Source organism: Marmota monax, unplaced genomic scaffold, assembly GCF_021218885.2.
Source record: "Marmota monax isolate L192 unplaced genomic scaffold, Marmota_monax_Labrador192_F-V1.1 WCK01_AAM20220418_F8-fsc00065, whole genome shotgun sequence".
NCBI lineage: Eukaryota > Metazoa > Chordata > Mammalia > Rodentia > Sciuridae > Marmota > Marmota monax.
In genome coordinates this window covers 6177498-6201456 of record NW_026694038.1, presented here as the reverse complement: position 1 = coordinate 6201456, position 23959 = coordinate 6177498, and the positions used below count along the sequence as shown (strand labels likewise).

The 23959-nt window shown below is 37.4% G+C and overlaps 1 protein-coding gene across 4 annotated transcripts in view; it reads right to left on the bottom strand.

Moving 5' to 3' along the window:
- Positions 1 to 23959, bottom strand: part of Magi2 (membrane associated guanylate kinase, WW and PDZ domain containing 2) — a 1314737-nt gene that overhangs the window by 494049 nt on the left and 796729 nt on the right. The gene's annotated exons all lie outside the window — the stretch shown is intronic.

The following is a 23959-nucleotide window of genomic DNA, read 5'->3' as shown; positions in this document are numbered from 1 at the left end:
AATGCTGGGCAAGAATATTTGCTCAATGATTAGCAGAAATATCTTTAATCCTTAAAGACTACTTTGACTTGAGCACTAGCAATGTATAAACCACAATAAAGAGCTTCATTCTAGGTTGTTTATATATCTCTTTTCTTCTTCCTTCTGATATTATCTACCCCTTAGTTCCTGTTCCAATGTCCTCTGCCCTAAATTAATTTACAAATTCCATGTCTGTGATGGTTCTTAGTTCTGGACATTATAGTCTGACTGTGACATTTCAACCCTGAAATTTTTCTTTTTTAATGAAGTATTTGGAGACTGAAGCAAAATTAGGTGACTTACGATTGCATATATTTTAGTTTGAGGAAATAAAATTGTTCCAAGTTTTTATCATGTACTCATTTAAAGGCTGGTTTTACAATCAGGGTTATCTTCTTGAAGTAAAATACTCTCTGTCATGGTGATTTAGTTTAAATAAACTTGTTACCCTGGTGTGTTTTGGAATTACTAGCACCTTCACTTTCCCATGTGTAAATTATAGATAAAGAAGCCTCCTCTAAGTTTCCAGCAGAAGTAGCATTATAATTGAAAGAATGATCTAATCAAATGTGATCTCCTGATCTAATTCTTACCATTAATACAAAAGATAATGGGGCCTTTCTGGGTCCTGTTCTCAGTTAAGTTGAATTCAGTGTAATATACTTTGGAATGAATATTGGATTTCAATAAAGAACATTTGGGGAATTTGAAACCCAGAAAGCAAGGACGACATCCAAATTTATGATGGCTCAAAGATGCTTGAAATAGCAATTTATGCCAGATCAAATACCACTTAAATGGTTTGTAGACTACTGGGAAAAAGTGTTTATAGAACATCTTATATTTGTAAAGTGCTTTCAGTCATTTTTAATAGTCATGTCCAATGGAGAGCGATAATTTCAGCTGACAAAGATAGCTCAATATGACAACTAGCATTCAAGAGATTTCATGGAAAATTAAATTATCCTAAGGTGTTTTATTTGATTATGGAAATAATAATAACAAAGAAGATAGAAAATAAAGAATAAAAGTGAAGAAAAATATGTAATTCTTGATATTGAAATTCTGATTTGTACTTTGCCTAATGAGTTAGTTTCTATCCTCAAATATCTGGTAGCAAAAATGAGACTTGAGATTTTTTATAATAACAAGATATATGTTTTTCATAAGCATTGAAAAATTTTATTTTGTAGCTTGAGATGTTTCCAGAGAATTCAGTTTCTTATAGGTGAAGTCCTGGCAAGCACTGTGTGTTCAACACATATTAGTTACTTTATTATTCGACTGTTCTTCAAGATTTTTTTCAATCTTTACAAATGCATCACACATGGGAAGTGGCTTAACAATTTCATCAAGTGTATCCTCTTAATGCATATTAGACTGAGGCATATATTCATAGGTGTGCTGTGCTGTTACACTGGTGGGCCTCAATGAACCATGCCTCCCAGTATTTATATTGTTGTCTAGAACATCCTCTCACTGATGGGTGTGGTCATGTAACTTACTTTGGCCAATAAGATATTGGTAAATATGCAGTTAGCAGAGGCTTGTTAAGTTATTGCACTCTGAGCACATCTTAGAGTGTTTATCTTAGAATCTAGCCATTATGGTAAAGGAAATCTAAGGTATCCAGATGCATGGAGAAAGGTTCTATTTGGAACGCCCAGGTGGAGGAACTATGCCATATGCAAAGAGAAATTACATGGAGAACTCAGAACCTTAAGCCAATCTTCTTGCTGAATGTGATCACATGAGCACCTCTAGTCAACACAACAGCACACCAGAACAATAGTACAGCCAAGTCCAGCTGAGTCCAGCCAAACCCCAGAATCCTGAGGGATAAAACTTTCAATGCTGCTTTAAAGACTGAGTTTTAGAACAATTTGTTATATGGCAATAGATAACTCAAGTGAGCTATTTTAGAGAAATTGTAGCATTAATTTATCCCTATATAAGATTTAAACATTTAACATTTTTTCTGATTGTAATATGTTCACATATTTTAGACAAATTGTCCTCCAAGGCTTACAAAGGTAGCAGCAGTTCCTTTACCCATTTCCCAATTTCTGTCCCTGGATGCAACCCATTATCCACTCTGATTTTGGCTTTGTTTTTGTTATTTACTTTGATATTTAATCCATTTCTCAGTTTGCTCTTTCTTGATTTACCCACTTTAGATATTCTTGTTAACATCATTTTATAGCAGAAAAGTCTTCAGCTTTCTTATGGAATTCCACTGTATTCTTTTAATTTTTTAAAATCAAATCAATGGTCTGTGTTTATATATTATAAGCCTATAAACAATGTCCATTGCTCAAGAAAGTAACATTCCAATTATATGCATTCGATTTGTATACCACTGTTGGTATACAACAGTGTGCATATGTGGTCCTGAGGATGGAACCCAGGGCCTTACACATCCTAGGTAAGTGCTCTATCATTGAGCTCTACCCCTAAATCTCTCTGTTTTGTTTTTTGTTGTTTTCTGTAACTTATTTCTAATTCTTTCCATTTTTTTAAATCAATTCCTTGCTCATGTACTCAAACTCATAAGGTAATTCTTTGTTCTTTTTTTCTCTGAAGATAGTCTTTCTAGGGCTCTCCATTACCCACTTCTGATTTAGTGTTTGCTCTCTTGATCTGCTGCCCAGCTGAAGTCTCATGACTTCCTTTTACCATCATCAGGGCATTTCTTGACTTGCTCTCATGTTGCTCCTGTACTAAAGCTCTGCTTTCTGAATGAATCTTCTAGGTCTTTTTTTTTTTAAACATTTGTTTTAGTTGATCAATTTTCCTATAGTTAGTTAGCTAAGGATGGTGTTTGGGAAGCAAATGATTTATGTATCTGAAGAATACTTTTTTCCCTAAACTATATTAATAATTTTATTTGGCAAAATTATTCTAGGTAAAAATTAATTCTTATAGAATTCAAAAGGCCTTGCCCCATTATCTTCTCACTTCCAGTATTATTGAGAATCATGATGTTGCTTTAGTTCTGATTTTTTTTTTATATGATCAAATTTAGACTCCTTTCCTTTCCTTGATGTCTTGAAATTCTGTAATGATGTAACTTAGGGAGGTGTATGCCTACACGTGTGCATCTATCTAGGGTGTCTATATGTTTCATATTTTTTAAGCATTAGTGACTCTTAAGGTAACCAAACATCATTTTTAAATTTCTTCTTCAGTTTTGCCTTTTTCTGATTCATCTCTTGACTCTTTCTGGAACTCTTATGTCAGATTTTGATTTCCCAACTTTTCTACTCATTATGTACCTTTTGGGAGAGAACCCTAACTTTATCTCAGGGCCATTCTTATAATTTTTTGAAAAATAATTATAAGAAAAAAAATATTATATATAATAATATATATATATATATATATATATATATAAAGTGCTTATTACCCATGGATCATTCTTATTTAGAAGCTAATGCTTCCTTTTTTATGATATTGATTATTATGTTTTAAAAGTTTTTTCAAGGCCCTCCATTTGTTTTCCGTTCTTCTGAGTTTCTTTTGTATTTGTTTTTTGGGTTCTATCTTTCTGGCTTGGGCTTCATCTGATGTTTGAGGATCCTTGCTGGGTACTCTGATTTTAACTTGGATTGGCAATGATGGTGGCGCAATCTACATGAATAGTGCTTGTCAACTGATGGCTTTCACTGTACATTTCTTGGGTTGTGAACTGGCTTTTTGTTAGGGGCAGGAAATGCAGTGCCAACTGCCAATTTGCTTTCTCCATGGAGGAATCTTCCAGTTTCCTTCCTGGAGGTTTTAAGTCTGGCTATAGGCATCCTAGGAGCTGGACTGAGCTGTAGTCTTTCTTTTTAATCCTTGAGTTTTCAGGTGGCATGAAGCCTGCCCATTGCTATGCCTATTGTTGCCAGGTCCTCATTTCTCAGTTGAGATTTCTCTGGTGAATAACCATCTGGTGTTTGGCTACATTAAGGAAGAAAGAGGGTAGTTGATGAACTATAAATAGTAAGGATGGAGGACTGCTGTCAGCTTATCCATTTCCAGACTTTCAGCTATTCCCCTCTTTTGAGTTCTAGGCTTCACCCCACCCCTTAGCAAGCCCTGGTGCTTCCAGTTTTCACGACTCTCCTGGATTTTGCAGGAGGAAAAAGGGTAGAGGGGGCCCCCTTGTTCATAACTGGTATTCCAACAGTAGGATTTCCCATTTTATTAAGATTTCTTTTGCTCCCATCAATCAGATATACTACTCCATCCACTTAGCTGATTCTGAAAATGTGTTGGCTACACTAGACTTCTGATTCTTCTCCCATTTTCTTTTTCTAAACGGGTTTATATATTTTCCTACTTATACTGTCATTTCAGTGGTGTTTGAGGAATAAGGAGAGACTAGACACATATGCTCACTGTGTCAAATTAACTCTGAGACTTGTTTTTTGAGTAGGGAGAATTGTCACTGTTAAGGAAAAAGTTGCAACTGATTAAGAGTTACTTAATGAAATGCTCAAACTTGTTGAGTCTTGATCCTGGGGAAATACCAGAGTCCATCACTGAGCAATTGGAAACCACCATAGTTTTCTGAAGTATGAAGCATTCAGTTCTAATTTGAATTTCTTAAAAAATGGAATTGTACTCCTCACCTCAAGAAGACAGTGATAAATGTGACTTAAAATGAAATGTTATGAGACAGGCTGATTGTAGAAAGGTATTAAATTCAATTTCAAATACGGTGTTAGGCACTGACAAGGTGATGAAGGTGAATAATTGTTTGTATGTAGTGGATGGATATCAATTCAAATAATCAGCTTTAGCAAATGTATTAGGTGTTATCTTTTTTAAAAAAAGTTCAAGATTATGCTTAAATCCCACTTTTTCTATGATATCATCTCCCTGACTTCTAAGCCAGGAATTATCTTATCCTCTTTCTATAAACATATGCTGTCTACTTTTGTGATTTCCAGTATTTTTAACTTCACTGAGTGATTATAGCCCAAGTATCAAACAAATATACTTGGGTCCACACTGATAAAAATGAAAAAAATGAGGATGAATAGTCAAATTTCCTATATAAAAGGATTGTACACAGTTTATGTACATAAGACCTCCTCCAGGAGGTGAAACACAAATCGCCACATCTTTAATGATGAGCAACACAGTGTAACTTCCTTCCCAATATCACAGGGTGGGAAGAGGAGGCAGTGGGGAAATAACCTGGTGGTGGAGAGATCTGACACACACCTCTCAGCCATGTGATCAAGCATGGCATCAACAGTGACAGATGGGGGTGATCTTACCTACATTTGATATGATGTGATGAGAACTCTCTTTTACACCACAGCTTTTCTCCCCCAAGCCAATATCCCAGGTTAACCATGAGAAAAACATCAAACAAACCTGAATTCAGAGTGATTCTACAAAATGCCTCACTAGTATTTGTCAAAATGATCAGTCATAAGAAGAAGTCTGAGAAGCTGTCCCTGTCTAAGGAGACATCATAATCACATGTAATAGGGTATTCTGGGTGCGAATGTGAATTAGAACAAGGACAGTAGGTTAAAAACCAAGGAAATTTGAATTAAGTATAAACTTAGGTTAATTAAAATGGATCCATATAGTTGATTAGTTATAAAGAGTGTGCCATTCTTATGTAAGATCTGAAGAGGAAAAATGAGATGAAACTCTGTACTACTTTTAAAAGTTTTCTGGAAGTCTACCTGTATTCTAGAAGTAAAAGTACATAAAAACTACCATAAGAGTAGAATGAAGACAATCCTTTAAAGTCAGACAAGGGAAGTTTTTGAAATGAAACAAAGCAACATGTCTTTTTATAATGCACTTTTTACCCCCTGCTTTGCCACACACAGGTTAGGACTAAGATTCCAGACCAGTTGACTGTTTTTTGGTACACAGTGGTGTCTACAATTCTGGGCTACTTATTTTGGGGATTGTTGTGATATATACAATCTGCTCCTTCCCTTGAAACCCTTATAATTAAAATTTTATACATGAATTTAGTATTTTTGACACTTCTCTCCAAAATTCAGAATCCGATACTTCTAAGTATGGCATGCTAAGCACATTGGACTGAAGGAGACCAAGGGGGCCTCAGAAGCAAGGTCTCTCAGATCTTCTCCTGCCCTTCTTTGTCTTATATCCCCTTTCTTTTCCCTTCAAGGCACATCATCATCGTAACCAGAACTCCTCCCTACAGTGGAGAGTTGTAGAAGTTAGAACTCTTTCCCAAAAGCAAGTCAAAAAGCCCTAGAAATGCTTTCTGATCTACCTCCCCTGAAAGTTGGACCTAAGATCCTCATTCCAGAGGGATCCTGCCCATATCTGGGGGAAGGAATACAACACCGAAGGGCAAGGAGAATCTCAAGACACAGGCCCTATAGAGTTCCCTTCAGTGCACTACCACTGTATCGCATTCTTTTGTCCAATCACATTTCTCCATAACTCTTCCTTCTTTCATCTCATGTAGGATAAAAAAATACACAATTTCCCCTGGCTCCATTCATTTATGAAGGCTCCCATTGTCAATTGAATTTGTTGTGCCTTTTCTCTTTTAAACTGTTTTGGTTTGGTTTTGCTTTTGTTCAGCAGTGAACCTTATACTGTGCAAGAAAAAACTCCGCTTGACACTATGATTTCCACATATTAGGTTCTGAAGAATTCAGAAAATTTCTATGTGACTTACTTGCATTTTTTTAATCCAATTGGAAAAATAAATGTAATATGTAGCCTAAACTTAGATTTTACTAAGTATTATGGAAAACAACTCAAATAGACTAATGTGATAAAAATGATTTGAAAACATGAGAAACCTGGAAACATGGAAGGTTATATCTCTGTTCAAAATAAAAATAACAACAAATGAGATATCAGGTCTTGGCTAAAAATGTAAGATTGAGATGAGGCAGCAATATAACATAATTATGAATTAGAAATAGACAATATCATAAAGGTTGAGTCAAGTTTAAGAAAAAATAAAAATTATTGGATTTATGGGTATTTTATTGTCCTCATTTTGTCACAGGAGAAGAGATCTCTCTGGAGAAGGGTACAAGGAGTTCCCAGAGGAGAGGGTTCCCCAGGACCAGTGGGGTTCTTGGTATATGGTGAAGAAAAAGAATTTCAGCAGGAGCCAGACAAAGGCATATACAGAAGTTTACTTAGGAAGGTGGATATGCATTCAAGGGAGAATGTGGGCTGGGTTGTCTCAAGAGTGAGAAGCAGCCCTGACTTGGGCTGGGGATCCAGTGTTTATGGAAGGGCTACATTAGGGGTCAGACTAGGGACTGGAAGTGGAGCCACAGTGAAGCTGCACAATATCCTGTCAGTTTTCCCTGTACTTGCATTTTTTTATTCTCATTCTAAAAGTGCATGGGCCAAGGGCATGTTGTTCAAGATTTACAACTGTGCTTTTAGCATCTCAGAGGCTTGTGGGCATTTCCTTCAAGATCCAGTATTTATCCTAAATCTCTATCTCAATTTTATTTCGTAAATTATCTGTACTGGTCATATAATAGTTCCTTAATTAGAAAAATTAAGTTTCATTTTAAAAGGAAAATAGATATCATCATAAAAATAATTTAGCTTAAGGTTATTTGGAAGAGAGATCTATGTTTTTATTTTGAGTTCATTAGTACAATTAGATACTATTGATCATGCATAATGGGCCCAAGAAAAAGACATTCAAATCTATTCCCTATGTTTGCATATTTTATTGGTTTTCAGTTCAAGCAGGGAAAATTTGGGAGGATGGAAGGATATTTCTTTGGATGGTCATAAAACATGGTTAAACGTTAATAATCTCTCTTCTGTTTGTGTTTTTAAGATAATAATAAAAATCTCAAAAATCTATAAACATCAAGAAAGAGGATCCTGAGAACAAAACAAAAGATCCTGTGGAAGAAAAACTTAATTTTTTTCAGAGTGTTGAAACGTAGTGAATTTGTTCTCTGGAGGCCAAAAATAAAAAAAAAAAAAAAAAGAAAGAAAGAAAGAAAGAAAAATTTAAGAACAACTTCTTCATGCTGGGAATGGAAGCTGAAGGGTAACTCCCTACCTAGCAGGGGCCCAGGAAGCTGAGAGCAGGAGATTGTCCACTCCCCAGGTGGGGTAGCACAGGCTAAAAAGTCTACATATGTACATTTCCTAACTTTTGTCTCACTTTGCTGTTCTCTTCTCCTTTGAAGGCTTTACTCACCTTAAGAGATTTGAAAAATAAAACTTTTGAAACAATGATTTTCTTCTTTCTTCCTTCAAAGATAGCTTTGAGTAAAACCTCTTTCCTACCAATTTGACTCGGAATATTTCTGGAACAGTGAGTCCTACAGCCTTGGCCCTCCCTTCCCCACCCCCAGGCACTACTGCTGCCACCTGATAACAGTGTTATGAAGATGAAAATCTTGCATATCATAAAAATAAAACGCATGAATGTTACATAAAGCAAATGAAAATCAATGTAACAACATTGATATATTAAACATGAGTCTGTGAATGGGGGAGATGGATGCATAAAGAGACAAAAAGAAAAGTGGATGAATGAGGGGGGGAGAGAAGTGAAAAAGCTAGAAAGGATAAATGATTAAAAAACAGAGGAAGAATTGAGGAGCAAGAGTAAAAGACTGATTTATATGCAGAAATTGAAGGGGGGAGACATAGAGGAGGAGGGAAAGAGAGGAAGAAAGAGAACTCCTCAGGAGATTCTAAATTGAATGAGCTGTCACACTCTGGTGTCTGGAGCTGCAGAATGTTAAGACCTTTTATTCCTCTATTTGAAATGTTAATTAGTTTATTAACCACTGTTCCTGGCTCTCACTTGGAGGGAGGGTATTATGTCTCAAGGTGGACTGGTGCCTTAACAAAACAAAAGGCCCCAATCTTCCAAAGAAACCTTTCCCTCCCACCCAATACCCTCTTCTCCTTGGTTGGGTATTTTCATATTTGGTTTCCTGGAGGGTTTCCCCTAAAACTTTTTGTCTCCACTGCAGGTTCCTAAAATGTCCTCAGCAGTGGAAACTTGGGCCCCTCCAGAGTCAGCCTTCTGCTCACACATCACGACTCATCTCTGTGGCTAAGCCCTTTGTGAGGTTTTCCCCAAGTCCAGGACTATAACAGCCAATCTTCCCGGGAGACTGCAAGCTCCAGGAAGACAGGGAGGATGCTGATCTGGTTCACATCTATGTTCATGTCACATCAGTGAATGACAGAAAAGTACTCAATACTTACTAAATGTATGAGTGAATAGTAATAGGTATGGATGGATGAATAGTGTGGGAGACCAGAATATGCCTCCCTCAAATATGAGGGGGTTATTGAGCTGAAGACAATAAGCAGCAGATGCCTGAAAGCTCCCTGTACCCGCCCTGCACCACCATCCCATTTGCTTAAAAGTAGGACATAGACTCACAAAGATAAAAAAATATCCTGCTGCCCCTTCTACCAGGGAGAACAAAGGTTAAACACTGATGACAACTTTAGACACGTATAGGCCTGGAGATGGTACCAGAGTAACTTACATGAACAAGATGCATTCACTGGCCTTTAGCTGCCATTTATTTGCCTTCCCACACTACCACCTTCCCACAAGAGCCTTAAAGTCCTTTTCCTTTGTCTTGTCATTTCTCTAAAATTTTATTGTACTTTGTTGAAAATGTCATATGAAGTGGAATCCAACACCACCTCTTAGAAGACTACTCATTCTCTGTATGTATGAAATGTATGTGTTAATAGACTTGCTTTTGTTTTTCTCTTGTTAATCTGTATTAACAAGGCATCTGTTGCAATTAAAAACCTAAAGAAGTTATTCTCCCCCTTTACTAGTCTGACATGTCTGTTTCCAACTAGATTATAAGATACTTGACTACAGCAACCAATTACTCACCTGTTCGTCTCCAATACCCAATATTTTTTTACCTGTCATATAATTAGACTTGCCAATGAGTGAATGAGCTAATGGAGCAGAGCTTCAAGCCCAGGGCTGGGGTGGGAGGATTATGTACAAGCACCTTGATGGCAATGGCAACTCATGGGTGCCTTGCCTTCTCTTACCAAAGAGAGCAGAGATGTGACTCTGGTCTTTGTCACCAGGGGAGTTGCTTCCCATGTGCTCAGGGCCATTTTACTCATATGCATGCACACAACACTGCCATTAGTATACTTGTTTATCCACTCAAGTTCTGTGCTTTACAGTAATGTAAAGCCACCAGAGTGGGTAAAGGTATGCATAGCAGAATATGGTTAGAACTTAGGCGATGTATTAGCAGTAGGGACAACAGAAATGAGAGCAATTCGTAAGAGCAGCAACATTACACATACAAAATATTCTCAAGAGAAAAATCACAAACTAGTTGAAAAAGTACAGGAATGAAGATTTTTCACTATATTTACATGATTTGGTATGTAGGGGAAAAGAAAAATTCATCTCTCTCCTCTTGTTAGTTTCATAGCTGAGTCTACTATAACAAAAATCAGATTAAAAAGAGAAGAGCATATAAATACATTTAAGTTTTTGGTGACATAGGAGCCTTTATAAGAAGACCCAAAGAACCAGGGAAATGTGTATTTTTACACTGTCTGATGAAGAATTAGACAGTTGTGCAAATGTGTGATTGGATAAAGGGGATATGATCTCATGGTAATAAAAATAGGGAAACTTGGTAATATCTGTTCATTCAGATTCTACTCTATATCCCTGTGTCTTCAGAGATAAAGACATTCCTGTCCTCCAGGTGTATGGTAGGCATCTCTCATATGAGAAAGTCTTATGACCTACTTGAGGAGAGGATCAGAAAATCCTTCCTAGGTTTTATCACCTGCTTCAGGGGAGAAAGTACAAGGGGAGAATGAGAGTGACCTTCATGTTTTCTCAAATGCCAACGTGCCATATCCTTTAGTAGTGTGGCCCAAACCTCGTCAGGTTGCAAAAGCAGAACTTTCTTGCTCAGTTCAGCAATGAAAACTAATTTTTAAAAATGGCTCGGCATTAGAAATGTCATATGTAATCATGGCCTTCAACCAGGTTTCAGGCATAAGGTAAGAAAGGATTCTAAGAGCAACTGAGGCAGGAGAAAGAGCTGGGATAGCCAGATGGGAAACGTAGGCCCCTCCAAAGTCAGGTTTTCTATGTAACAGGGCTGAGAGACCACGGACAGGAGTCAGGCCTCATCAAGTTCAGGCCAATTCCTGCATCAGGACAGAAACTGATAGAGAAACATTTGTTGCCTAGTGCCCAGGCCTCCTCCAAAACTTGGATTTAAGGGTGTTGATGAGCTCATAGACACTGAGTATCTTACCCAGGATTGGGTCAAGGGCTACCTTTCTTAACCCTATAGGTTCATATAAACCATGGACAACAGACACCCATCGGCAGCCCTCTCATGGGACCCCTCTCCTTTTGGGAGCTTTGCTTTCTTTATCTCTGTTACTTTAATAGATCCTATCACTTTGCTCTCACCCTTGTGTCCATGGACTTCATTCTTCCTATTTATGAGACAAAGAACCCAACCTCAAGGTTCATGCTGCACCATCTGATGGGACATGAAGAACAGAAGTGTCTGTGGCAGGCAAATTTTACTACTGGATATACCTTTCCTCTCTGAACAGGAGGTCTCCTACATGCGATCAGCAAAATGGCCATGCAATAGAAACGAAAGGGACAACGGCACTCTGGGTGTTGGAGACAAGCAAAAAACACTTTGGAAATGGAACGTGGATAGGAGTTACACCATTTCATTAGTGTAATGGTAAAGGCCTGACTGGGAACAGTCCTTAGGAAATCATTTAACCTTTTCCCTGAGATTCAAATGGATATAACTCTAGATTCTGAGCCACATGTCAACCACAGTAGAGATTGAAAATGTAGGAATCTGGTATCTGAGCAAGCCCTTACAAAAGAGCCACCCAACCAGGAAACATGCATTAGATTGTGGCTTGAGCAAGGTATAAATTTGGGGGGGGGGGGGTTATACTTTATTTATTTAACACTAAGTTTTCAGGACATGTTTGTCATGGCAACTGGCATTATGTGAACTACAATAAAGATTTCTTGGGGAAAATGAAGCCAGTGATAAAGTTAGGTTTTGGAAGATGATTAGGTAAAAATACAAAAACAAAACCAAAGAATGCTCATTTGATACTTTAGAAAGAACTCTTTCTGAATATGGAACTGTCATTCATTAATTTACTGGGGCTTAAATAAATCACTTAAAATTAAAAATACTCAGTTTCCTTATTTGTGAAAAAATGTGTTTATATCAGGCTGTCCTTAAGTTAGTTTCTCCTTTAGGAAAATATGAGTGTAGAGAAACAACGGGGTTTATTAATAACCCACTTTGAGATGACTTGCTAAAAACTTTAGGACACACTGGACATGGTGGCACATGCCTGTAATCCCAGTTTTCGGGAGGATGAGGCAAGAGGATCACAAGTTTTAGTCAGCTTTTTCACTGCTGAAACTAAAGGATGTGACCAGAACAACTGTAGAGGAGAAGAGGTTTATTTAAGCGTTCCTCGTTTCAGAGGTCTCAATCCACAGACAGCAGGCTCCATTCCTTGGGCTCCAAGTGGGGAAGTGGGAAGAGGCCCCCTTCATGATCAGGAAGCAGAGGGAGGTCTCCACTCACTAGATATAAATATATACCAAAGCCATGCCCTAATTCCCACCTCCTCTAGCCACACCCTGCCACTTCAGTTACCACTCAGTTAATCTCTATTAGGGAATTAAATCATTGATTGAGTTTAAGACTCTTACAACCCAATCATTTCTCCTCTGTACCTTCCTGCACTGTTTCAGACATGAGTTTTTGGGTAACAGACATGAGCTTTTTAGTAACAGCAGCCTCAGCAAAAGCAAAGCACTAAGAAACTCAGTGAGACCCATCTCAAAATATAAAATAGGGCTGGGGATGTGGGTCAATGGTTGAGTGCCCCTGAATTCAATCCCTGGTACCCAAACAAAAACATCAACAAAAAGCTTTATGACAAAATACATATGAAATAGGGCTTAGCCTGTCAACAGTGAACATGAGGCTCCTTCACCCTTCAAAACTTATTATGAAAAAAAAAGTAATGAATACAAACAAAAATTCTCCTCCAAATCTATCAATGAACTGAAAACACATCTCCTTAAAAACATCCATCAGGGGACATGGTGCGACAAATTTAGATTAAAGCTGTATACTGCAAGGAGTAACCAGAATATCTAGAAGGACTGACCCAAGCCCCTTGGGGGGAAACTGCAAATGAAGACTTGTCACTTGATTCATTTATAACCAGAATCAGTAATAATACACTGTGTTGTACTGAAGAAAGCAATCATAGATTGGCAGGAAAGAATGAGATGATAACCTAAAGGTCAGTTCCATTTCTCCTGTCTATGCTAATTGAGTCCTTATGATGGAGAATTCAGGGGAAGCCAAATAGAGACCATTTCACCTTCTACATGGAGCCCAAATGCCCTTAGAGAATAAATTACACAATGTGTCTAAGCAGCCGAGGTCACAAAGCACAGTTTTATGATAGGAAGCTGACATAACCCATGTGTGATGGGGAAAAATGAAACAAACATAACAACAACAAATAACACGTAAACATCAGAGTCCTAAGTCCAAAGTTGAAAGGCTTGAAATAAGCTCAGTCCTGGGGGATGTTTGGTTGTTTTTGAAAAGAAATTTTTAATTAGCACAGAAGTTGACCTTAAGAAAGGGGTTGTTAGACTAATGGATGTGGGGAGAATGCTGTAGTCAGTTCTCCAAAAGGAAAATGCTACTTTCTCATATAAAATCATGAAGGTCCCCAAAGCCCTTTGCATGGCATTAGTAAAGAGCTCATGAGACATAGGGGTGATGAAGACAGAATGCAGTTTAAATCTAATGCAGTTGTAATTTAGGGAGAGGAGCAGTCATGACCCCAGAAATACTGCTGCCAAGCTGGGGGACTGAGGCAGGTAGCTGACATGACTCAGCAGGTAGCACTGAGCCTGGGTGGGGAGGCCACGGGAGGATAAAGTGCTGGCTGTCTTTGGATGTCAGCCAGACTCTGGCTCAAATCTTGATTCTAACACTAACTAGCTGCTTTCATGTTTAATGCTAATAACTTAGCTGTTTAATGGCAAGTTATTTAGCCACTCAATTTCCTTATCTATAAAATGAAAATAATGACATGCACCTCACAGGGTTTTTGTGAGATTTAAATGCAAAAATGCAGTGGGATGCCCAGGTTGGGTCTAAGCTTGAACCTGCTGCTAGGATTTAAATATGTTTAGAAAATTCTGCCGAAATGGTGAAGTAAGCTATTTAGGTGCCTATTTACAGGTAAGATAAAGGAGCTTTCAAGAAAAGAATTTCTGAGGGAAGAACTACTTTGAGCTGGTGATAATATCAAGAGTCAGAAAGGAAAAATGATTTTGTATACTGCTTGGTGTCTGCCACTCAAACCTATTGTGGGCCAATCTCTTAGATTAATATCTGCAACTTAGGGAACCAAAGGTTATACCTACAACCAGAAAAGATGATTTTATTAAAATCCTTTTAAACTGGAAGACACAGGAACCCTTACTTTGATAATTATCTTAACATTATTCATATGAAAGAGAGGATTTTTCTTTCATTTAGACACTGATCATCATACCTGACTATCTGAAGTTTCTAGCACAATGATGACTGAACCCAAAAAGAACTTCAGTGCCCAATAGTTGTGACACCACCTGTATGCCACCAGAAATACTTTGAGAGGGGAATAGGAATATCTGGCAGAGCACTAATAGGCAGGGTCACTTTGCAGTCTTGCATGATCAGGTGTAGGCACAGGACAGTGTCATGAAGATGAACACCTTTAACATTATTTGGATCCAGAGGATAGTGAGTCTGGAAAATGTAACATCAGCTGCAATACATTAGAGCTGCTCGCTTCACGGTACTTTTCTTCTCCCTTTACGCTCTTCGTTTTACATTTTAAGGGGACAACCTGGATTCATATATGTGTTAGCTCTATTATTAAATGATTTCTGAATGCAGCAAATTGTATAACCTTGGTCAAGTTACTTAGTCTTTCTCAGCTTGTTAGCCAATTAGCAAAAAGGGAATTTTGTAACCTGCTCTACAGCCAAGAGCCTGTACATGTAGATCAGCATTTCAACAGTTATGTGTAGTAAGTAGCCACAATGTTCATTGCCTCCATCTTTGAACTACTGAAGAACTCTATGCGATTAGCACCTCAGTACTGACATGGGAGGAACTTTGTCTAGCTGAGCTGTGATAACTAGAAAAGTAGAAAAGACTGTGGACTCACATCAGGAGTTCTAGTTAAGAGCCTCTCTCTTTGTTTTATCACATTCAAGAATATATTTGATCCTTTCAACACTGAATCTAACGCGATGATTAACACTTTATGTATGTAGAAGTCAAGGCTCAAGATTTTCACAAAGGTAAATTCTACTTTAGACAATCAGGCAGACTGAACTGCAAGCAATCCACTATACTCTTTTCTCCTGCCCTGCTTCCACTTTTTTATTGTGATAAAATATTCATAATATAAAGTGTCACATTTTAATCGTCTTTAGTAATACAGTCCAGTGGCATTAAGTGCACTCCCCTTGTTGTGCAACCATCTCCACCACCCAGGCCTAGAATGATTTCATCTTCACAAACAAGCTCTCTGACCCTCACCACGCAAGCCACTACCTCCACCCTTCTATTTTTGTATCTATGAACATAACTATTCTAGGCAAGTGTATGTCATACAGCATTTGTCCTTTTATGACTTTTTCTTTCACCAGATATATTGTCTTCAAGGTTCAATCATATTGTAGCAAGTGTCAGAGTTTCCCTTCTTCTTAAGGTGGAGCAATATACCATTGCATGTGTACACATTTTGTTTAATTAGCTACGCATCATGGACATTTGGTTGCTCCCAACCTTTTGACTATTGTGAATGATGCTGCTATGACATAGGTCTATAAATATCTCATTGAATATCTGCTTTTAATTCTTGTGCATATGTATCAAGGAGCAGAATTGCTATCATACATTAGTTCTCTTTTTAATTGATTGAGAAGCCATTATAGTGTTTTCCATAGCAGCTATACCATTTTATTCCTACCCAAAGTGTGCAAATGTTCCAATTTCTCTATATCCTTACCAATATTGTCATGTATCTGTTTTGGGGGGATTTTTGTTTGTTTTTGTTTTGATTATAATCATCCAGAAGGGTGTCCTGGCTAAGAGGATTGAAGAAAACTACAAAAATACCACAGAGCACTTAAAGCTGCTTATTATTTGTAAATTGCTGGTTATATTTAAGTTAACTTTGTCATCTAAATGCAGTTCATTTAAAACTGTGATTCACTTTTTCCTATCTTGGTTTTTAATTGTCTATAGATTTCTAGTTAATAGTATCTGTTTCAAAGAGTTTTTTTTTTTCCTTTTTTAAAAGCATCTCAGATATATTCTTGGATTGCATTTGCAAACAAAATTTAGCAATTTTATAAAATCCAACTGAGTTTTCAGGTGGGCATACTCCACCAGTAGATTAAATCTCAAGAGTCTGATTACATTATATTTGCTGGTATCATGTATCATTCTCTACATTTTTGTCTGGGTTTCAATCAAAGGCAGTAAAATTTTAGCAGTAGCAAAAAACATTTTTCAACTTCCAAATCATAAGGATATAGCAAATTCAAAGCAATTTTTACTAGCAAATATGATATTTACCTTTTAAGTTTATAATTTTATTGGTCTGTAAAACTATAAATTTTCATATTAATTTGTATATAAAAGTGTACATTTGTTAATTTTTTGGTTACAGGTAAACAAAACAGATTTTTAAAATAATTGCAAGAACCTGTATCTTGAAGACCTCCAGAAAACATAGAGAGGCTTTTTCTGGTAATGTCACATTCCAGTGTTTCAGTGTTAAATGATTTCATGTGACTTTGATCAAGAAAACTTTAAGGAACTTAAAAAAATCAAAGAAGCAGCAGCAGCTAAAAACTACAATGCTTATTATCTAATCATGAAATAAAACACTGCTAAGAAATATCTAGTATTTGGGGCCTCCTAGAATAGATGCTTGTTCATATTAGTTTTCTTTTCTCCCTACCCTACCCTTTAATTATCATCTTTGTTATGTGACAATTATATTGAGGAACATTTCATCTCAATTATCATATTTCTTCCCTTTTCATTTTCTTTGGCACAGAATAACTGAATGTTTACCTTGGAAGTATGAATTGGTATGTATGGGTTTCCTCTGAGGAATGAATTTAGTTTAATTAATAACTCAAAATCCCTTGAGTAATATAAAATATGCAAAGTTATTACAAACCAAGGTGTGTGTGTGTGTCTGTTAGTGGGATATGGCTCAGTGGGAGGCAGAGACAGAAAACATGTGCTAATTGAAGTTAGAATCTGGGCAAGTCTTTGAGATGAAGGGTGCTAAGTCAGTGTTGAACAACTTGCATTACCCAGGTGTATTCATGTGTCGCTCAGAGAAGGCAGTACACCTGTTTCAGATGCCTGGGCCACATGATATGAAGAGCATCTCATTTCTGCTCCAGGCATTGGTGGAGCAGTGACACAAATGTGCTGGCTGTGAATGAGCTTGACTTTTGAGCAGTCACATTTACAAGTCAGAATGGACAGGGAGAATTTGCCATAACAAAGCAGTTTTCCATTGTCACAGTGTTCTCTTCAAGTGGCAAGTTTTTCCCAGGGCACTTAAAATGTGATTTGATTTAGAAATAGCTAGTTAAGAAGACAGGACTGTAGCACTGAAGAGAAGTTCAGAATTCATCCAGTACCATACTTTATTTTACAAATAAAGAAAGGGAGGCTCGAGGGGATAAATGATTTGCCCAATGTTAGGAAGCTCAACAAGTAGGAATTCCCAAGCTTCCTGACCACCAGGACAGACCTCTTCCCACGAGGCCCCACTCGTGATCTCTGAAAGCAGAATTCCCATGTGGTGTCCTGCAAAAACAGTTGCTATGATTGTCCCAAATTTCTAACTTCCCACATCTGTTCCTTTATAACTTTACATGTTGTCCCAAAATGATTTGAAGTGGACCCTTAAAAAAATCACTAAGTAAATCTTATCATCATCATGATCCCATACTTACATAATGATTATTATCCAAACATTTGACATAGATCAGCACACAAAAGCCCCTAAGAGAGAGCACTATTATGAGCACAGAGAAGTTAGGCAGCTTGCCAAGAATGCACATGGTTGATAAGTGACAGATTTGGGATTTGAAGCCACCCAAACTGGTTCTCCAGTCTATGCAATGTTATGGTTTAATTTTCCCCCAAAACTCGTATGTGAGACAATGCAAGAATTTTCAGAGATGAAATGATTAGATTATATAACCTGAGCAGCTGATTGATTAATCCACAGATGTGGACTACCTGAGTGGTAACTGTAGGCAGGTAGGATGTGGCTAGAGGAACTAGATTACTAGGGCAATGTCTTTAGGGTTTATATTCCGTCACTGATGAGCTCTCTCTGCTTGCTGGTCACCATGTCCTGAGCTGCTTTCTTCCACCAAACCCTCTGTCATGATGTACTGCTCCACCTACAGTCCCAGAGCTATGGAGTTGGACATCCATGGACTGAACCTCTGAAACCATGAGCCAAGATAAATTTTTCCTTCTTTCAGTTGTTCTTATCAGGTGTTTGGTTCACAGCAATGCAAAAGCTAACTAAACAGCACTTAACTGCTATGCTGTATTTCCTTTCGAAAAGCTGCTATATGACACCGATAAATCATCCCTATGACTAAGATGAAAAGATTTTTACTGGTAGTCATATTAAAATTGTTGAATCTAATTACATTCCTAATTCCTATGGAGGAAGATCTAGAGGGAAGAATGGAGACCCGAATGGAGACCCAGTCATGTCCTAAATTGCACCGTAAGTGCTCTGCCGATGAGGCCATGTTGAGAAAGGTGCACATCAGATTCTCTGCAGTTTCATTACATGTCAAGAAATATAGCATTCTTTGATTCCGTTAAGTACAGGTCTTCAATATGGAAAGAGCAATGCAGCCTAAGTAAAACTGAGCAGTTACTTCAAGTCAGGTAAAAACCAACAGGCTATTATTTCATAAATGACATTTTAATTACCACGAGGAGGCCATTAAAAATGCTTCCTGGCAGTTTGCTTGGTTCCTTTTGGAAAGATAATATTGACAAACTGCTATGAAACTGCAGTTCAGAAAACAGTGTAAATTGAGATCAGTAATAAAACACACATTCACTTGTGTACCCTAAAGCAATGATGAACAATTTGAAGAGAGAAGACAAAGTTGAAATTATATTTTTCTTTCTCAGGGAGAGGCAGAAGAGAGAGTTGTCTTGCAGGAAGACTATTATGTCTGTAAATTTATTGCTTATGTGAATTACTCAATGTGTTTAGCATAATAATTTGAACCTTCAGCCATAGAAGCCCAAGCCACTGAGGAGCCCAGAGCTGTGGAATGCCAATTCTGCCTTCTCCACGGCAGGAGACTGCCTTCCTAATGCACTCTGATCTATAGGGTTTGAAGAGAGCTTAGATCTAGCGCTGCTTTCCAGCGGCATCACAGGTGACTGGCAAAATTCCAGAAGTTTAGGTCATCTTTACAAATTACACAGCTTTCTCCTAATGATCACAGGTCATTAGGGAGGTTTTTTATACTTTGCTTTTGCCTAAAAACCTAAGTTTGTATTATTTATGATGAATGGTTTTCCTCATAATTCAAACCAGTGCAAATGCTCTTTACCAGTTGTGGGCTGTCACCCTGGAAACCACAGGAAAACCATCAAGCCATTTACCTTTTATCTCTTTCCTCCAGGAAATGTTTTCTAGTGGGCTCTTTGGTTATTAAACCAGAGGGGGAAGCTGTGGTGATGAATTTCACTGTAGGTTAACCATAGAAAATAAAGAAAATGCTTGAGATATCCTTTAGGAGCAATACAATTTATTTTTCTTTACCTAGGGTTATTGAAAGGTAGGGGATATTGGTGGGATCTAGGGACCACTTGTATCTCTGGGGAAAAGGTAAGGATGAAAGGGACTTAGATTGTATTACCCATCAAATAGCACGTTCTTTCTTTTCTTCAAGAGACTCCTCTTTCCTGACTTTGCTCTCTGAAATCATAATTTTGTTCCTTCAACAAATATTATTAGAGAGTATTATGTGTGCCTAGATTAATCTAATCTCCAAAAAGATTATGGTTTAGAGAGGAAATAAAATGTGTATATAAATAAATTGAACACAAGGAGGAAAGAAATAAATGCCATGAAACCAGTACATAGAAAGTGCTTTGGGAGATTCTTACATGATATCGAGACAGCTGTGGCAACCTAGTTCATGAAGGCATATTGAGTATATTGGTTTATCTTCCCTCCTTCCTGAAATATACTTCATTTCAAAAGCCTAAAATGGATTTTTTTTTAAAAAGTTTTAACCCATGGCAATAAAGGGAACAAAAATGGGTAAGAGATATTAAAATTCTGGAATGTGACATGGATGGAGTGATTGCTAATGTGACCTCACATAGCCAGATTACAATATATTGCAAAAGGGCTGCACCCAAGTGGAAGGTGGAGGAGCCCCCTACTCCACAGAGCCTCAGGGAGGCTAAGGACTCAGAAGACATAGGGTAAAGGTCAGGATGATATATGAAGCAACAGCAGAACCCTAACATTCACATAGCCTCTGGCCAAGGAAACAAACAGTTGACCCTGATGAGAATTCAGAAGGCAATATAGGAGATGGAGCATGAGCAATCCTCTTTCCATTGAAAAATTAAGGCTGGCTCCCCATCTTCTTTCCTCGAAATGAGGACATAAATGTGTGTTTGGCAATCACAATCAACTTCTCTATTGCTTCATTCCCAAATATAAACAGGCAGTGAAGAATTAGCCCTCTTTTCAGAAAAGCATAAAACATACAAGAGAAAAAAGCAAACTCTACTCCTCTGTTGTAGAACAAAAACAGCCATGGCTGACACATAAATGAATGGCTGTAGCTGTGTGCCAATTAAACTCTATGTAAAACATATGTGGGGAGCTGCGTTTAGCTCTTGGGCAATAGTATGCTGTCCCCTGACCAAAAGGAAAGATGAGGGAACCATCAGCCCTGATTCAAGCAAGAGGACAGAAACTTTGGAAAGAAAGTGTGGGCAAATTTGTAATTTTACTGAATCTATAATATGATGGGCCATTTCAAGAAAAACTAAAAGTACAAAAAAAGGTAAATGAGTGACAGAGGAAAACAGCAATTAGAATAGAAAAAACTTAAAACCCAAACAGGAAAGAAAATATAATCACAGTATTCTTCTTGTCTAAACAATGATCAAATGACTATTTTCAAGGATTGTCAGGAGAGGGAGTTTAGGTATCTGTTTTAAAGTCCTGAGGAATCAGACACAGTGGGGGGACTGAAATGATGTCACGGTGTCCAGAGCACAGACTGTACACATTGCAAGAAACTGAATTAGAGGCCCTTGGTTCCTTGCTAAAAACATGTCCAGTTTTCTTTTTCTTCAGCAATGAGAAGCCACTGGCAGCTTTGAACACAGAAGTAACCAGCCTGGAGTTTCATATCTGACATGACAGTATGGTAGCAGTCCTAGACCAGGGTGGATGAGACTGAGGCAGAGAGAGCTGACAGGGGGGCCATATGATAGGGATATGAGCCATCATACTGTACATCAGCCCCTCTATGAGCTTTCTTTTTGGAGATGACCAACTTTTGTTTATCTTCTAATGGTAGCTAGAAAGTATAGAAGATATCACTTGGGGCTTGATGTCTCTAAGCACAACGTGGAAGCTAACAGTACTTGAATTGGAGTAAGCAGAAGCCATGTTTCATGCATTGGCTTCTGGAAAAAAAAATCAAGTTCTTATTATACAGTCCCTAAACCTCCATGCCTCTATTTGACTGAAAATTTCCTCCATCTGAGAACTTTTGTTTTCATTCTGGTCATTAAAATTTTAGAATAAATATATTAAAACTGTGGTGATTCCTCAAAAAACTAAGAATGGAATCGCCATTTGACCCAGTTATTCCACTCCTTGGTATATATACAAAAGATTGAAAACCAGGATACTACAGTGATACAGCCACATTAATGTTTATAGCAGCTTACTTCACAATAGCTAAGCTATGAAACCAAAGTAGGTGCCCTTCAACAGATGAATGGATAAAGAAAATATGGTATGTACACAATGGAATATTACTCAGCCACAAAGAAGGATAACTCTATGACAAAGTTGATGGGGAGCCAGGCTTAATTTTTAAGATGGACATGGAGACTATCAACCTAAGTGAAATAAGCCAATCCCCCCAAAACCCAAAGGTCAAATGTTTTCTGATATGTGGACACTAAACCACAATCGTGAGGAAGGAGTGAGAGGAAGAATAGAAGTTTAGTAGATTAGATGATGGAGAATGGAAAGAAGGGAGGGAAGATAAGGAAGATAGGAAAAGACAGACAGTGGAATGAATCTGATATAATTTTCCTATGTACATGTATAAAAATATCACAGTGAAACCCACAATCTGGATCCACAAAAATGGGGTCCTAACATTCTAGTTAGAATAAGATCTATTCCATGCTTATGTTATTATATCAAAATGGATTATACTGTCATGTATAGCTAAAAACAACCAATAAAAAATTCTAACCATAAAAGAAAATTAATACATAAATTAGAACCTGACAAAATTGATAATTTGGGGACTGCTCTATTCGGTTGATTTTAGGTACACATTTTCTACACTCTAAATCACTGAAATCAGATTGCTTCTTATATTTGATGGCACACTGTAGTATAATTGACACCAAACCAAACCAAACAAAACCCTGTGGTTCTGAAATGTTACTTTAGAGCAACTGCTCTTGTTAAAAATACACATTCTCAATTTTAACTCACAAAGACTATAGATTGAAGTTTTGAGGTGAGTAGGTCTTTAAAAATGCATGTTTTACATGTTCAGAAATGTTTGGTAGGTCCTGGTTTAAACTATACCACTTAAGTGTGTATATGTAATCAATAATCCCTCTTTCAACCTACCTATATCCCACTCGACATAGGTCCCCACCTGGGCACTCACCAGAACTCTTGATAGCTAGCAGGTTGCAGATGAACCATGCAGCACAGGTGTTAGCTGTTAATTTTTTAGAAGATATCCTCAGATTCTACAATTAAATTCCTACTCTCTGCTCTTCTGTGCTCTTTAATTTGACTACAGACTTTGGACAATATTTTCCATAATTTTCCTCTACCAACTTGGTACTGTGCTGCTTAGAGTCAGAGTAAAAACAAATTATCTTAATGTGAAACTATATATAACCTGTGGAAAGGCAAATATTTAATTATGCCTGAATATAAAGTAGTATTCGATTTCAGTATAAAATTAGGTTCAAGAAATTGTACTGTTTTCTGAAATTATCTTTCTTTTTAAATATCTATGTTGAGATTTCTGTTTACTCTCTCATCTAACAAGTTTAATTACTGCTTTTAAAAAAGCAAAATGCTTCATGTTTTGCACTTTTCCACCGAAGCTGCTAAAAACAAGTTTCAGAGATCTTAATATCGAGTGTGAATTTGACCTAGAATATAAGAATTCGATTGATTTCTATGCTGCTTTCCCAAAAGAAAACTATGTGAACTCTTTCGACTTTTTGTAGCACTATAATCAGTTAGTGTAAGAATCATTTTCATTTTTATTCACTACATAGTGCTAAAATTCATTCGAGAGTGAGAATGCAAATAGAAGGATCTGTGATGAGGTATTCAAGGCTTGGTGGTGGCTCAGGGAAAGTAGAATCTTGGGAAGCAGAAGATAGATACCTTAGGTGTCCTGAATATGTTGGTAGATTTTCAGATCAGGGAACACAAGGCTCAAGACACCAAGATATTCTTGAGTAGAGCAAGGGGTGTATTTATCCCTGGAACTCTGCTAATA